General features: G+C 32.8%; 1 long non-coding RNA gene across 3 annotated transcripts; it reads right to left on the bottom strand.

Moving 5' to 3' along the window:
• Positions 1–6168: 6168 nt before the first annotated feature.
• On the bottom strand, positions 6169–9307 carry LOC131062707 (uncharacterized). Of its 3 annotated transcripts, XR_009371981.1 has the most exons (6): positions 9019–9307; positions 8231–8311; positions 7666–7751; positions 7114–7188; positions 6663–6863; positions 6169–6496 (listed from the first exon to the last, which is right to left on the bottom strand). It is a non-coding gene; the product is annotated as an uncharacterized LOC131062707 (long non-coding RNA). The 3 variants fall into 3 exon arrangements; XR_009371980.1 differs by having other exon boundaries at positions 6169–6863; positions 9019–9305; XR_009371982.1 differs by lacking the exon at positions 9019–9307 and adding an exon at positions 8451–8488 and having other exon boundaries at positions 6169–6863.
• Positions 9308–17780: the final 8473 nt, after the last annotated feature.

The raw sequence follows: 17780 nt of genomic DNA, 5'->3' as shown, positions 1-17780 counted from the left end.
TAGACTTAATTATATTTAATTAAATTTAAAATGTTCAATTCCGAGTGAAGTTCTCACCAATGTGTTCACTTTCCAGATTCGGGCTGAAATCCACCCTAAGTCGTTGACCTTTGTTCATCCAATAGATGATGGTACCTGTTTACAGATGTAGTGGGTCCCATGACTTCTACCATTTTTCTGGCACATCACCATACTCGTGTCACTTTCCGGGTCTCTTTTTTAAGTCTATTTAATCATTTTAAACTTTTGCCTGAAAAAGAGATTTATAGTCTATAGACTATAGACTTAACTATATTTAATTAAATTTAAAATGTTCAATTTTGGGCAAAGTTCTCACCAATGTGTTCACTTTCCACATTCGGGCCGAAATCCACCCTAAGCTCTTGATCTTTGTCCATCCAACAAATGATGGTACCTATTTACAGATGTAGTGGGTACCATGATTTCTGCCAATTTTCTGGCACGTCACCATACTTGTGTCATGACTCACTTTTTAGGTCTTTTTTTTAAGTCTATTTAATCATTTTAAACTTCCACCCAAAAAAGAGATTTATAGTCTATAGACTATAGACTTAATTATATCTAATTAAATTTAAAATGTTCAATTTCGGGCAAAGTTCTCACCAATGTGTTCACTGCCCACATTTGGGCCGAAATCCACCCTATGTCATTGATCTTTGCTCATTCGACAGGCGATGATACCTGTTGAGAATTGGAGTGTTGTCAGATGTTGTCGATCCCATAATAAGAGACATTTAAATTTTAAAGATGTGCAATAGTTTGAGATAACTATTAAATATAATGTTAATATTATTTGTAAAAATTTGAAATTCAAAAATAGTATAAAACATGAAACTTAGTTTCTTGAATAAAACAAATAACTAAATAAAAATATAAATTTTGATATACAATTTGAAAGGTAAAAGTTTAATATAAAAAAGAAAACATTCAAAATATGTTTATGATATATAATTTTTAAAAACAGTATAAAAATATATATAAAAGTTCAACATAAATTTAGTGTATTAATTTAAAAAAATGTGCAGTCCTCAACCTGTTAAGGCGAGCAAATTTGGAAAGTACAAATGCCAAGGTGGCGATTAATTGTTGTAGGAGTTGTCTGCGACAGGTCGCACGAACGGAGGAAGGGGAGGGTGACAAGAAATCTTTTTCTTGATCTCATGGCATTAATGCCTTATCGTACATATTCATTACCCGACCTATAAGACGAAGGCAAAATTTATTACCTTTTGATCTGTGTGCTAGTTTTTCCTTTGAGGTACAACAAATCTATTGTTCGTAGCTTCTATAAGACATTTTTTGGACAAAGTGCTTTTGAAATTGTAGGTGACCATGGAGGCCAATTTCACACTGCGAATAGACAAGAAGTTGGTGCCCTTTTTGGGCCAATTTCACACTATGAATTCTTCAAGCCAATTGTAGTTTGGAAAGTCATCTAGGAGCAACCATTTCTAAAGAAAGTCCCTCCCAATCTGCACTCATTTCCTGTGACGCGTCAACTGCTCCACATTCAGGTTTAGGAGAAACGGTTTCCTGGCCACTGGCACTGTCTGGTCAGGGACGAGAAGCTTGGACAATTCACTTGCCCAAGGTATCCCCACCCCTACTTCTACAAGGACGACAACAGTAATGTCGTCTCCAAGGAAGTCTTCCTTAAAAACCTTCCTCAACAGCATCAGCATATCTACCTTGTCTCCTCCGAGGTCCAGAAGAGACGCTAAGAAACGGGATGTAATGTCTATGTTAACACGGTACCTATTTTCATTTCGCAAAAACTCTCTACCCAGCACCATCCGCAAAGCCTCATTGGTGAAAGACCCAACCTTCTTGTAGACTGATTGGAGGGTTGGGTCTCTAACGGAGCCTAGAAAGGCCCTCTGGTCCTCTGCAGAAGTGCTTCTCAAGCAGATGGGAGTGTCCATCTTGAGAAAATAGATTAACAAATTAAACAACCTGAGCCTATAAACCTAAACCAGAGGAATAATTTAAATACAGCTCCGATGATTTATCTACCAAATGGCAAAGGCCAATTGAAGATGAAAGAAGCAGAGATCGTATTTTAAATAGTTGAAGCTCTTGATTGTAATAATTACTTCTTTAACCATATTAATTGCTTTAAATTTTTTAAAATATTTCTTATCTCTGCAAATCTTTCCCATAAATGCACTATTGTGCAAAAATGGAAACAACTATAAACCAGTACCAAGTTGGCAAGTATCGCATTGGAAGTCGTGGGGACAAAGTGGATTGCAATTACTAAGAAGATATTTATTAAATGTATAAAATTATTGATCGTGATTCATGATATTTGATACGTGTCTATTAAATCCAATTCCATTCTAGGCACTTTCTGGTGAGCTATGTTTTCTTTAGAAAATTGGGCCGAAATAAAACTTCAACCATTGATCTACAATCATCGAATGGTTTAAAATCATTGATAGATTTTAGGTATGTGTCACCCTTCACGTGTCAAAGAGGCCGCGGTTATTGATACATCATGCAGAGTCCAAACTCAATGTATTATGAATTTATGTGATGTGATGTACTGATCTGATGTGATGTGCCTTGTCTATTAATGGCAACGAATTCATGAAATCGCCAATAAATTATATATTTTTCCATAAATAATAAAATATTCGCCAAAAAAAATTCGATAATTTTCAATCGGTGGATAAAAATCACCTATACATTTAAATAATTTTCAAGCGGTAGATAAAAATCGCCAATACATTTAAATAATTTTTCCTTCAAAGTAAAAATTTTCGCTCATACAATTATATATTTGTTCCTTTTAACAAAAAATGTTCGCCTCCTACAATTAATATTTTTCCCATAGAACAAGGTATTATTCGCCTAAAATTTATGGAATTTTCGTACCCTAGAAAAAAATCACCAATATGAAATAATTTTTTTCCCTATTTAAAAAAAAAATCGCCATCAATTATGAAAATTCTCTACCCCCCCCCCCCCGAAAATAATGTCCGATTCGCCTGGATTTTACACAGTTGCCCGGGGGGCGGTTTCTTAAAGTTATCCCTGATGGAGTCAACAACTTCCACTTTCTAAATAAATGTTCTAAAATCCATCATAGATTGATTTAATTTTTTAAATCCTTCACTTTTTTTACATTAATCCATAATGGCATTGAATTCCCCACAAAGGATCATTTTACCTTTTTTCTAATCCTCAAAGCCATGTAGGATGGGTTGCCACAACAATGTTTTTTCTTTTATTTTAGTGAGATGTTAGATATTAATTAATGAGAATCCCTCATTTGAAACCTGATACCTGACCTTACACATCATCTAGTTATATTCTACAATCTCCACATTTACCAACATTGTATCTAAATTCTATAAAAAACCCATGCCTCTAGAGTTTCCTCGTGCATTCACAAATGATCATTCCCATCTACAATAATATTTAACAAATTTGGGTCCTTTTTCTAAGAAGATTTTGGTTTCTTAGAGTATTGCAATATCCACTACAACTTTATCCAAATGGTGCTTGATTAAGTGTCTTTTTTTAGGGGCCAAAAGGCCCCTAACATTCCACATGAGGAGCCCCATTTATTTCCAAGGGAAGCCTTTGCACTATTGGATTTTGTCAAAAATTCTTAGATGCTCACCAATCCTGTCTCCCCTATTTCATCCTCTCTTTTCTATTTATTGGCTTTCCTTCCTCTTCCTCCATTTTCTTTCCCTAGCAATTGTGTCATCATGTGACTAATACATCTTGGATCCATAATTTCCAACTATGAATCATTTTATGTTCCTTCTTCATTTGTTCCTCATTCTTCCTTGCTAGTAGTATCCTTCCCCTCCTATAAATCTATATTGTTTTTTTCCTAATTAAGGGTTTTATCCTTTAATCCTTAGGATATGCATCTTTATCTTGTCTATTTCTCCCATTAGTTTCACCAACTTTCTTTGTTCCACCCAAACCTATTTGTATAAACTTTTCCTTTCCCTTTTGATCTACTCTTTCTTTTACTATATTGTGTCCCAAATTTTTGTTAAGATTTTTGTTTGTAGGAATCCATTTCTCTATTGTCTTTGGGATTATTTTACAATCATTTATCATATGATCGATTTGACTACACCAAAGACAAAAAAACTTTTTCTTTTCAATTTCAATTTTCTTAATCCAATGTTTATCATCAAACAAACCTAACATCACTTGGTATTCACCTTATTGTTGCCACCTTGATGTTTACATAGAGGTATGCATCATCATCAACTAGGTGTATATAAATGTCTATTAATATCCCCAATGATCTACTGACCTTTACCAAACATTCTATAGACCAATATTCTATAGGCAAATTATACAATTGAATCCAAATTGGGGAGTGATAAGGATCTAAGTGAGTGGGTTAAAATTAAGGAACCGGTTTTGCATATACAATGGGTAATTTTCCATCTACCTCAATCCTACTTGCAATACCTTCTCCCATTCTTCCTTATTAGCAAAAATAACAATAAAGAATCTTTTTGACATAAATTTGGTTATCACTTATATCTTCAAAAAAAATTTGATACAAACCCTTATTTTTGTATGATTTATTTTAGGCCCAATAAAGATACAAATGATTATCAAATCTTCTAGAGATTCCAAATAAATTGCTTCATAACTAGTGTGTTCTGACCATGAGCATTCCTCATTTCTTTATGGTTTGCCTCTTCCTCCTCCCATTTTGATAGTTTCACAAGCTCCATCTTCTGTCTTTTGTGAATTTGTATGTTTTTTTTCCTTTTGGTGATTCACAAGATCTTCTACTTTTTTGCTCCTCATTTTTTTCCTAGTAAAAAATAATAATATGTAATATTTAATTTAATATTTTAATCAAATTATATTTATATTAATTATATGTTATTTATTTTCAATTTTGTTTATTGCATGTTTTACATATCAATTTTTTTATGTTTAAAAGAAAAAATAATTGGACCATAATAAATTATAATTATCAAAATAAATAATAAAGTTCTATATTAAAATATTTATTTAAAAAAAAATAATAGTATATTATGTAATATAATACAATGATATATTATTCTAAACACTGAAATGTAAGTATATATCCACTTCAATGCAGAAGAGACCAATCAAACTAGGAATTAAGAAAAATTTCCCATTCTGAGTTATACTCATTTATTTAACTTTGCATCAATAGTGTTTGCCTAATAAACTACACATTGGTAGTAGATCCATGAAATCCACTTAGGATCTAATTGTTTTGGCCAATCAAATAGCCACAAATTATTTTTGTCAATTTTAAAACTTAAAAATATGCATATATACTATACAAAAAAATAATTTAACAATGAAATATAAAAAAATAATACATTCTAATTGGTTAAAATAATATTTTTAGTTAATAAAAAGTTATTGCAATAGTACTAGCTAACACAAGTAGTAATATATAGATAGTCCACAGTACATTCGAAGATTAAGTATTAAAATTTACTTTAAATAACTAGATAGGCCACAACATTAAATATGACATGTCCATCCTAAGATTAAATGTTTAAATGAGTTTTGAATAATAGGGAGGTTCACAACATAAAAAAATGAGAGAGTCCACATGTGCATTCTAAGTTTAAATGTTAAAATTACTTTAGTCAATGGGCCCTTGGTTTCAAAAGGTGAATTGGATTTTTTTTTAATGAATCCACTAGGGATCAAGTCTACCCCAGTACAAGCTCTTGACATCATAAGTCGTGTCTTCCAAAAGCACGCTCTAACATCGCCTTCTTAAAAGTAGGCTCTGACATCATAAGCAATGCCTTCTTAAAAGTAGGCTCTGATCTCATAAGCAATGTCTTCTTGAAAGTAGGCTCGGACATCATAAGCAATGTCTTCTTGAAAATAGGCTCTGACATAGGCTCTGACATCATAAGCGTTAAAATTTATTTCGAAAATGTTCCAAACATGCAATATAAGATCAAATATTAAAATTAGTTTTGAATAATAAGATAGTCTACAATTTTAAAAATTAAATATTTAAATTAATTTAAAAAATATTATTATAAATTCTAAAGATTTAAATTATGTTGTAAAAAAACTAATCATACAAGAGTTGCAAGCAGCGTAGTTCCTGCCAAGCACAGGCAGTAGGAAATGTGATTGTTTTTTGTGGCAAAGAAATAGCAAGATGAAATCTATTTTATTATTATTGTTTTGATTTAATCAACAACAGATTTCAGATAATTATAAATTCAATTATCAAAGTCATGGGGAGAGAAGAGACATATCACATTGTCAACCGATTTAACATCAGCACAACAATACAGAGTGAAAGAAAGAGATATATATTTACATATGTTTGCCAAATGTCGGCTGCCTATTAACGATGTTGTGCAAAACTAGTACAATGGTAATAAATTGTGTGATTTTATTTTTGTGTCAGTGGGCTTGCTTGCTATTGATCCTTTCCCGGATTTGCTGGCTGTTCTCAGCTTTTGCATTCAGGACCCTGCAAAATTAACAATATGAAGATTACTTAAAATAGAAATCAGTTATTCTACGTCCATGACATGGGAATGTACAAAAAGCTTATCAATCTCAGGTGAACAAGACTTTGGAGTTTCAATATTTATCGTCTTTCTTGGTGATTTAAGTGTTTCCCCACTCTCTAATACATTTTGATCTTTAGGAATATAGCTCTGCTGTGCCTTTTGACTCTTCGGATCTGTTTACATTTCAGCAAGAGGTGATGACAAACTAAAAACTGCTGATCGAATCTCAGAACGTGGCTGTGAGAATCCTTGCTCAGAGAAATTTGATAATAGTTCAGAAGCTAATGGCAATAGAGAATTCTTGTCCAACATAAAAATATGGCTCTGCAAGAAAAGAATCGTGTTTGATTAATAAAATACATGCAATTATCTCAGATGCCACTGCAATGCATTTATTTTCACTAGTTTCTCTATGTGATGATAATATGATCTCGAAAAGATCTAATTTTATATATTTCAAATATGTGGATCTGAATGATTTGGTTCAGCAACATTATGTAATTGAGAAACATAAAATCAAGCATCTGCAGATCAGAGATAATAGATCTGTGAGACTGATGTGTGCAGTCGACACCTTCGCAAATAATTCCTCCAACTGATTGGCAAGGGAAGAACCAGAACTAACAAACTGCTTCTTTGTGGGCCATATCTACAAAGAAAATTTCATACTATCAGAAAAATGACCATACTCTGTGCTAGATGTAACAGTTTGCAAGAACTCTATTGTTGAATTGGAGCCTGGATTAAAATAGTAGTTGAACTAAACCCGAAGTGCTATTACAAATTTATATCCAAAATCTTCATGCAATATGCAAGAATATAATATTTTATAAATTAATCTTGGCTTACTTGGCTTTACTATTAATTACAGTTTCCAAAAAGAATGCTTTAGTGTGAAAAGGACAAACATGTCTTCCTAACTTTCTAGCTTATTGATCTAAGACTGAAGACAACAACATACACTTTATTGAAACTAAAATGGTTCATGCATTGAGCTAAAATAGAACACATTTATCTTCGCAAGAATTCAAACCAAAACAGAGCTCTGTATCATTTGCTCTGAAACAAACTAAACTGGGTGCTAGTATATTAGCAGCAGAAGACACTAGCAGACATAGAAGCTTACTTGTGATTTGCATGAAGGACATGTGTAACCAGTTGGAGATGAGGATCCTTTAAAAAGTAGAAGCAAGCACGAATTATGCAAAACATCTGAGCACAATCCTTCCATGATTAGCCTTGTCCTATGCTAATAAATAATCTCATTCGTGTAAAATCAACATTAGTGAAGTTCAAGGAAAAACATACGTAAGCAGCCGAGCTGAGCAACAGAGCGACTTGAATGAGTCAGTATCTGCAAGCAAAAGCTACATTTTGGTAGGAAACTGCAACTGGAATCAACCATCCACTCTGCATATGTCCTCACCTATTATCCACCCATATACAATAATACATAACGTCTTAAGAATGTCTCCGGGAGAAAGCCAGAAACAAGCCCACACCCCTAAATTATGCATTGTATTACAGAAACAAACAGAGGATACTCAATGGTGACTGCATGTAGTTTAGGTTATATTTATCAAATCTCAAATTTGGGTTTAAATGGTAACAGAGAACGAGTACTGAATATCTCTATATATTATTTTCCACGACAAGAAACCCAAAAAATTGAGATTATGAACTGAGATCACCTCACAAGCACTGTGTTCAGGAAAGCAGATGCAATCTCCACATACAGGAACCTTATGCGTACAGCAATATAGTTGTGTTTCCTGCACACATTTCAGCAAATCAACTGAAAATCGTTAAAAAGGAATAGGTTGAAGCACAGATTCTTAATCCTTATTTTTTCACATATTCTTTTAGAGGCTTCGTGAATTTCGGAAAATGAAGCAAAGAATCAGAGGATACAATGATAGATGCATTCTAATTAAAGACACTTTTGGGGGATGGACTTGCAGACTTTCAGTCTATAGTGAGTAAAACAAAATAATGGAGTGAAGACTTTCGGATTAAACATTGTTTTCGCTGTCTAATGGATGGCAATGATGAAAATATCAGAACACACGGACCAATTGCCATAACAATTTAGCAGGAGAGGAAGATGATCAATTCCCAAAACAAGATAAGATGGCAATAAACTAATCCTACACATAAACCATAAAAATTCTCCAACGCTTAGCAAATCACTGCAATTCTCTAGGTAATGACAATAGAAATTGCAGATCACAGGGCTGCTGATTGTTCACAAACAAGGGCAAAATTTAAGGCTCCCAAAGAATATAATAAACGCAGCCTATGGAATTTAATAATGCCAAAACTGAAACCCTAATCGCCATGTATCCATGCTCCGCTGGCAGCCTAAAAAATTGGAAAGCTCAATCATATCATCATTTCTATATGCAAAACTGAAATAAAGTTTAGCAGAGATGAAAATTTTAGCAATGCGACTACGAATCCATAGCAGAAACCATCATACCAGGCCTGTGAGCTAACACGTCATTTCCGAATGAAAACCCTTATCGACAGCTAGGTGATTCGAATCCATACTCTGCAATTTGTCTTGTGATTTTGCCAAATGTTACTTTCACTCCGCAAGCACTTTTTGTCATCCATGTTTTTCTATGCGCTCTGTCAAAGTTCCATTTTGGCGGCCCTGCACCTACTTCTGGAGTCGTGCGTTCTCTCCTGTTGAGAACTGTGCGAAGCCCTGCACACCGCAAACAACACCAATAGTTAAACGCCATAAAATTTATCAATAATATTTTGCTTAACTAATATTAATTAACACCCCACGTTCTCGGAAAAACCCTAAAGTTTCTTGCAATGCAAGTTTTAATTCTATTTAACTACAGGGATTTTTTAGACGCACCTCACAGAGAGATGAAGAAGTCCAGGAGAGAATCAGTGGCTAGACCAAGAAACAGTGTAGAGGGCTACGGAGATGCAGTGGCTCACAATGGAAAGATATCATGATGATGTGGGTGCGCAAGTCAGGTTTGATTCAAACGAAAGGACTTATCGGGTAAATGTAATAATTTCATGTCTTTATCTTCTCAGAAATGGTTGTTTTTTTTTATAGATCTGTAGAAGGGAGAAGGAAAAGCAGAGATGTTCACTTGGATCAAATAGTAAAAGGAAGTAAGATAATTAGTTTTTTTTATAAGCATTCTTGTGCATGACGGAAAATGTACTGGTTTTTTTTAAATGGGGCAGATGTGGGTACTGATTTGAATGGAGATTGCCGCAATGCCAGTGTAATGCAGCTGCACCAGATCTTGGGAATCGATATGCCTAAGGAAAGAATGGCAATGGTTTGTAAAAGCAAACTAATGGATCTCCCAGCATATGTACATGTTTTGAATGTTTATGAGATTGTTGAGCTTGGCATGCATTGGACATCTGAACATAAAGCAGTTTCAGCTTTCCACTACAAGCCAATCTCATCAAACTCATAAAAAATCAAAGTATGTGAATATAATGGGAGTTCCATTGGTTCAGCTTTACAAACCATTATCATTCTGTCCTTGTACATAACAATTCTCAAAGTCTGGTGTCTTAGACATTGCATCCCCAAATATGAAGAAACTTGATATTTCCTTCTCCATTTAGATAATACATACCCACATCTGTGGCATCTTCAGAAAACCAGTAAATTTTTTAGTTCTGCATAAAAATGCTTGAAAAAAAGCTAATTGTCTTGTATTCCCTAACTCTTTGTCCTAAGTGAGTTTCTCTCATTTCCCATCTCTGTTCTACAGATCTATAAATCAAAACAACTAATTTACTTGTCTGGAGAAGATAAAGATTTACTATTATAACAATTACCTGATAGGTGTTTTTCTCTGGATCAAACTTGATGTGCCCATCCCCAACATCATGATATCTTTTCTTGTATTGTAGTATATTTTATCAAGTTTAGAATGTAAGAATGTGCTCTTATCTTATTTTATATATATTTGCTAATTTTAGATCTTATATTATATGTATTTGTTGATTTTAGAAGTTAACAAAAAATTGCAAAGAATGAAGAAGTTATATTGTTTGTATATCTGCTAATATTGATTTTATTTCAGTTCATATTGTTATAGCTTAATAAACTGGCTGAAAGTTTGTAAAAATATTAAGATAAAAATAAATTTTAAAAATTTCTAAAATTGTTTAAAGGGAGCAACTATTTTTCTTTTTCTTATTTAATGTTATATTCAGCATCACTTGCATCGCCCCATTATCTGCCTTCTAGAAGATGTACAAACCGGCCATTACTGACCTGTTCTGCTGTGTGAACTATATTCTTTATCGACTTCATTTTATTTCTAATAACTATGTTGGAAAAGAAATATAAAAATTGACAACCTTCTTATACCATTGTTCTTAGAATGGAAAAGACTTCTAACCTTGACACTCTCCCTTATTCATGGCTCTTAGAATTGTTTCCCTTCAGCAGTTCCCCCCATGTAATTACCTCGTAAAAACATATTGGTATTTGGAGATATTTATCAATGTTGTTTTACAAAGCAAAAGAAACAATTTGTATATTTTAAGTTCATAGAAGAATATAAACTATTTAAGAGTGTACAGATTCAATTAGTTGAAAATGTGATAAGGTTTTATTGCTTGTATATCTATTAAAAAATTGGTACGTATTTAAGATAAATTGAGTAAATATTATTTTTTGTCTAAATTCATGTTGTAATAGATGAATAGGTTGGTTGAAAATTTGTCAAAATATTTAGAGAAAAGTTAATTTTTTTTTAAATTTAGAAATTGTTTGAAGAAAAAAATATTATTATTTTTCTTTATACAGTGTTGTACCAACCATTGTGCTAATGTCTCATCACTTCAAAGATTTTAATTATTTTCCATTTCTCCCAAATGAAATATGAAAAATAACAACATAACAATAGTATAGGAGGAAAGAAAATGGTGTAGTTACAACTACAAATAGAATACACAAGAGGTTGGGTGTCTCTAAAGGTAGTAAGAGAAGAACTCATGCCTATAAAAGGGAATATAGTGGCAATGGGGATGAAAAAATTATTGACATTTTAGCATTAAACTTTTTAAAAGTTTTAAGCTATGCTAAGGCACTTGAATGAGATTGATACATGATCAAAAACCTTAAAGAGAAGAAGAAATGATATATGTTAGTCATCCTAGGAAAGGGGGCAAAGAAGAAACCTAATAAAATATAGTACAAGAGGGTAGATAAGATTGCCTTAAGAGGCTATGAGTAGGAAGAGTGAGTAGCCTGGAAGTGAAGAGTTGGGTCCTGTGCAACCCATATAAGACCTCATGGACAATTGAGAAATAAGGAGGAGAGAGGCCATGTGGATGAGTACAAATAAGATAATGCATCCAACAAGCTACAAGATGTTGGTGTAACAACTAAGACAAAGGAAAAGGCTACCCATGAGATGTAATTAGCTAAGTGGTAGCCATGTTAGAGATAAGTAAAGAGGGGAAGAATAAGCATCAATTTTTAACTAACATTTTTTTTTATTTGTAGGTCTACATTCATGTTATAAAGAGGAGGAAGAGATACTTGTGATGGAGGATGAGGTTTCAAGAGAGACTTGCCAATAGGAATAAGGAATATAGATGCTAGTGTGTAAACTTAAGGATGGAGAGATATTTGACAAAAAGGTGTAGATAATTATGCAGATAGAGGAGCATGAAAGAGAAGTAACAACCAAGGAAATTATACAAGTTGCTGGTATTTTGCAACAGATCTTTCCACTTGAGGAGAAAGGCAAGAAAGAGTTTCATGAGGAAGTTACAAAAGAGAAATACAGACATGATGAACGGTGCATAAATTTTCTTGCGAATGAATGAAACAAAGAGAATAGGGTTTAGATATGATGCAAAAGATGATACAAGGAGGTGTAACAAAGGAAAAATGAAATCATCAATATGTAAATGAATTTGATGTAGTTACAAAGGTGCTACGAGTTGGAGTGGTAGAAAATCATAGAATGATGTTGATACTAGTAAGATTACAAAAGAACTATAGAAATTTTGATAATAGATTATGCTTGAGTGGAGTTTAGAGTTAAGCAGATTCCAAGTGCATGTAATAAATGAAGCGAACTATGAAGATTGACATGTTGATAATTGGACCTCCATTGTGCTACAAGTGGAAGTAGTGAGTGGTAATGAAATCATATTTATAGTTGATGGAATTTATAAGGGTGAGAAAAATTCCATAAGGATAATGTTCCAAGTAGATACAATAAGAAATAAAGAACTACTAAGTGTTGAGGAAAAAGAGGAGAGGATGCATGATGATTTGTATATGGTGTTAAAAATAATTATAGTATATGCTAAAAAAGAAGCGGTAGAAGTAAGGGGAAAGTGTGATGGTGGGATGATGCTATAGGTAGACAAGATACGTTATATTAGAAATGGACTTTCCAATATAGAAAATTTGATAGGTGAAACTTGAATAAGTTGGGGAAGAGCAAAATAAAAATGCAAGTTGTTGTTTCAACAATGGAAAACCTATGGTTGGAAGAATGCAATGATGAGAATTATGAACACGTGTTAAATTTAGGGGGGCACACATTTAGAAAAAGGTGCTCAATTTGGAGGACACTAACAAGTGTAGTGATGCAACAAAAGTTAGTGGTGAGAAATTAGATTTAATAGATAGGTCGTTTAAGTTTATAATGCATTCAATATTAAGTCAAGAAAATGATTTTAGGTTGAAGGGATGTGTTATAGAAACTAAGAAAATACATAAAGAAGAAATGTATAAGAAATGAAGTGCTAAATGGAGTTGAATAAAGGAGAAATAAATTAAAAATTTATCATAAGGAAATAATTCATCGTGAGAAAACTACTATAGTCTAGGAAGTGATATAGATTAAATAATAGAAAAAGGAAGTTCAATGTTTGTAATTGATATATAGAGCTATTTGCAATGTTGCAAAAAAGAGAAAAGGTATCCAAGAGGAGAAACTATTTGGTAGTTTTAATATCATAAACCATTATAAAATAATGTGGTGTAAAGTAAGGTGAATCAAGAATGGATGAGGAAGAAATTTGACTTAATCTTTTGGCTAAATTGAAGACATTTATGATCAGTTGTTTATCATATGCATGCGATAAAGGGGAATAAATAAATTCATGATCATTGACTATAACAAGTATATAGGATATATGAAGAAGACTAAAAAAAAGAAGTAACTTGTGTTGAAAGAACAAAAGTGAAAAGAAGAATGTAAGACATTCAACTACAAGATAACTTGTAGCATCAAAGTATATGAATTGTAATTGAATAATATTGATAAAGAGAAATCACTCACATTTTTAAAACCATAGGAGTTTGATGCAAGGACATTATGTATGTATTACAAGCAGCCCTATTTTTTATTATTATTTTTAGTTTTGGAAGTTACCACCTCATTAGAGAATCGCCAAGGGAGATACCATAACATTGGCATAAATGTTAAATATTGTAAAAGGGTATGGGCATGGAAATAAGGTACCAAAAGAGGGTCTTAAATAGCCATTTAAAAAAAAAACAATCTTTGATAAGAAATTGAGGATAGTTATGCACACAATTTGAGATGTACAATAATAACAAGAGTTGTATTTCTCTAGAACTTCTTTATCAACTAATATGTTTTGTAATGGTGAGATCAAGGGGTTCAAATACCATAAAAAGTGCTCTGATTTTTTATAAGTAAAAATATATCATTGCATCTAGTATAGACCCCTTTTTGGAATATTAACCTTTTTTATATTTCAAAAATCTTTTTAATAAAAAACTAGCTAACACCATGCATTTTATGGTTGATTGTTTTCTAATATTTCAATGAATACATAAGTTTTTACTAAAATTTTAATTTCGATACATCCTGAAAAAATAAATAAAAAGAGACATATACCCCCTCAATACTTTGGGAACTAATAAAAATAACTTAAAAAATATTTTGAATGTGAAAAAATAGAGTCTAGTTTAAAACATTAAAATTTCTTCCAAATTTTAATGAACGAGAAAAAATAAGACAAATATACAATACATGGTGTTTTGACACAAAAAAGAGATAATAGTATCTTTTTGTCAAAAATAGATATCAAATTTAAGATAACAATTAAGTGATTTTTATTTCCATTATAGAATGCCTCTCAACATCAATTACAACTAAACTATATCTTGATATGGTTTATTGTTCATAGTTAATGGTTTTCAATTTATGGTTGAGCATTTATAGTTTTGATTGATCTAATTTTTTTGGATAATGATTAGATTTGCAGTATTTACATTATGTTGTTTTGATCAGTTAAACTAGGAAAGGGCTTGAACCCTTACATAGCAACCTACCAGTATAAAAGAGGGGTCTCACAAGCTATGAGATAGACCAACACTAAGGCCTAGGACAAGTAAAAAATCTAGAACAAGACAAAAGCCAAAAAATGGACTGAGAACCGAAACAAAAAAAATATCCCCCCGGAGACACAAATAGATTTTCTTACAAACTAGGGGATCTCACAACTTTTCATTCATGGCTAAGTATATTAAGATTATCCCAAAAAGAGGGCCTTTTTTATTTAGTGACCTCCTTGGAAAAAGTAACAACTATGAAATCACCATTTCATAATCTTTTTTACTAGACAACTCCAAAATTCTAGCACCAATCTCAATAGACCTGTTTCTCTTGGAATGTTTCCTATCTAGCTCCTACTATAGAACCCACATCAATGCCTTTGTCATATTCACCAAATACTTGATAAAGGAAACAATCTCATCCAAATTATTCTTTAGTGCATCTTCAATATCCTTAAGAACAAAGATAGACCTCTCCATATTCTTGCTTTATCACTTTTAGAGAATTAACATCTTCTTCCAAGGATTCCCATTTATTGAGTCTCTCGACAAGATCATTATCCATATCCCACACCACCTCATCTTTATCCTCAAAGGACCCATCCATAGACCTAGCATCTTCTTTAGCCATAGCCTCTAGCTTATTGATATTATCTTTCATAGTAGTTAATTGAGCCAATAGCCATTTAATGATCTCATTAAATTTATTATATAAAATGCATAACTCATTCATCTTATTATAAATCTCTTCTAAACCAAGCTCTTTGAAAGAAAAAATAAGGGAATGAGGAGGGGAGACTCAGACCAATGAAAAAGGATTGGTGGCCAACCTAGATGCATTTGGAAGGGAATCATCAAGGTTCCATTCAAAGGAAGTGGACCAAGAGGAAGAAGTGTCATTTTAAATGACTTCCTCATCCATAATAGCAACAACAGTCTCCCCCTTCTAAGACTAAGTAGGGGTTTCAATATTTTTTTATTTTGGTAGTGCATTGACGATTGTCATGTGAGGGAAAATCCATGATGAAGGGATAACACATTATGTTTTCACTAGGCAACCACAACTAAATAAGAAAGCGGAGAGAAATTATAGAAAGAAAATTCATCTTTATAAAGTGCCTAAAATGGTTGAGCATAGCCAAAGTTTGAGAATGGTACCTTTTAAACCTACAATATAAATTGTTGGCACTTTTAGTTTGTTGGCATTTTATATATAGATTGCATTAATGATACGTTGTCATTGATAGCAATTCAACCAGTAATGGTATTCATGTTATTGCTGATATTGTTGTTTTTGATATTGGCTAGTAACTGGTAGGAAGAGATTTGTGGAAGATGTTGTAAACCGGTATGTTAAGTTTGTGAGTTGAACCAGTAAACCGGTGTAAAGGGTTCAACCTTTCTATGTAATGTAATAGGTAAACCCTATCAGTTGTTAAACCCTAACTGATCAAGTTTGTTGGTTTATTATCTGATGAGCGGTAATGATGGAGACACATGTGATCATTGTATAAGGATAAGTTCATATTGTTTTGTCATGTTTGTTTGTTGTCTAGGGAAGGAGCAAAGTGAATTGCATCTACTGCACAACGCGTGATGAGTTACAAAGTCCGATGAAGGGTGATCATGGAGCGGGTGGAATTTTCTTGAAGAATGTGAAGAGATTGTTATGATTTATAATGGTCAAGATTGTACTGACTTGTTTGTAATCTCGATGATGAGAATTAGGTTTTTATTGTGTTAGCGACCTTATTGATTTGTATTTAAGGTCGATGAAGGTGTTTATAAAAGTTGTTGACAAGATTGGCAGAAACCCGTTGAGTGTGTAGTTGCCTAACCGGTGAATGGATCTGCACTTTGAGTAAAGGTAGATTGAAGCTTAAAAGGATCTGATCAAGCAAATACAGTGCTATTCAGACAGATCAAGAAAACTTGTTGTTTTCTAACAGTTATAGCAGAAATAAAATCCCTTAATCGGGTAAGCTCTAACAAGCTTCGTTACTTGTTAAATCCTCTAATAAGGCGGTCCATTAGCTTGGATTCTTAAATTCTCTGGCGAGGTTACTCCTAACAAGGTATTGTGCTTTTCATCAAGGCATATTTGTAAATCCCTTAACCGGGTGATTCCTAACTGAAATTAGTTCTTAACAAGCTTGGCTCCTAATAGGGCAAACATCAGAAGAGTTCAAATAGCTATCCTTGTGAGTCTCATCACACCGTCGTTTTTACCTATTTGGATTTTCCACGTATAAACATTTGTGTCAAGTGGTGAATGTTTTTGTGGTTATGATCTTATTTGTTGATTTGATTAACTTATGATAAGGCATGATAACTAGAAGCATTGAGAGATGAATATGTTGAGATATGATTAAGCATTGTTGATGTTTACAAGATTGGAGTTGTTTACTGTTAAGTTGTCATAACAGTCAAACCATTTGATGTCAAGTATTCTTATGAATATTGATCTTGACTGTGATATGTTTACTTTGTGTGATTGAATTTGAGTTTGGAAAATTTGTATCAGTTTTTTAGTATACTGATTCACGCCCCCCCTCTTAGTATTCTATCGGATACTTATTCTTTCATCATACCATCAATTGGTATCAGAGTGTCTCATGTCCTCTTTAATCTAAAAGCCTAACATCTCGAGGAAAAGATCTTGTCGATCATGATGAAGAAAGAAGGTCCGAAGTTCAACAAAGATAACAATAGAATATGGAGTGACAGAATGAAGATTTACATTAAGAGTCTTGGCAGTCAATATTGGCATCATATAGAAACTAAGTATATTACACCGACTAGAACCCTCACTAATGATGAGAAGAAAGAACGACAAGAAAATCATCAAGAATTAGAGGCTATTATTAGTTCCATGTCTGATGCTAAATATGTAGATGTTCATGACCATG

Source organism: Cryptomeria japonica, chromosome 3, assembly GCF_030272615.1.
Source record: "Cryptomeria japonica chromosome 3, Sugi_1.0, whole genome shotgun sequence".
NCBI classification, from domain to species: Eukaryota; Viridiplantae; Streptophyta; class Pinopsida; order Cupressales; family Cupressaceae; genus Cryptomeria; species Cryptomeria japonica.
This window is presented reverse-complemented; position numbering and strand designations above follow the sequence as displayed.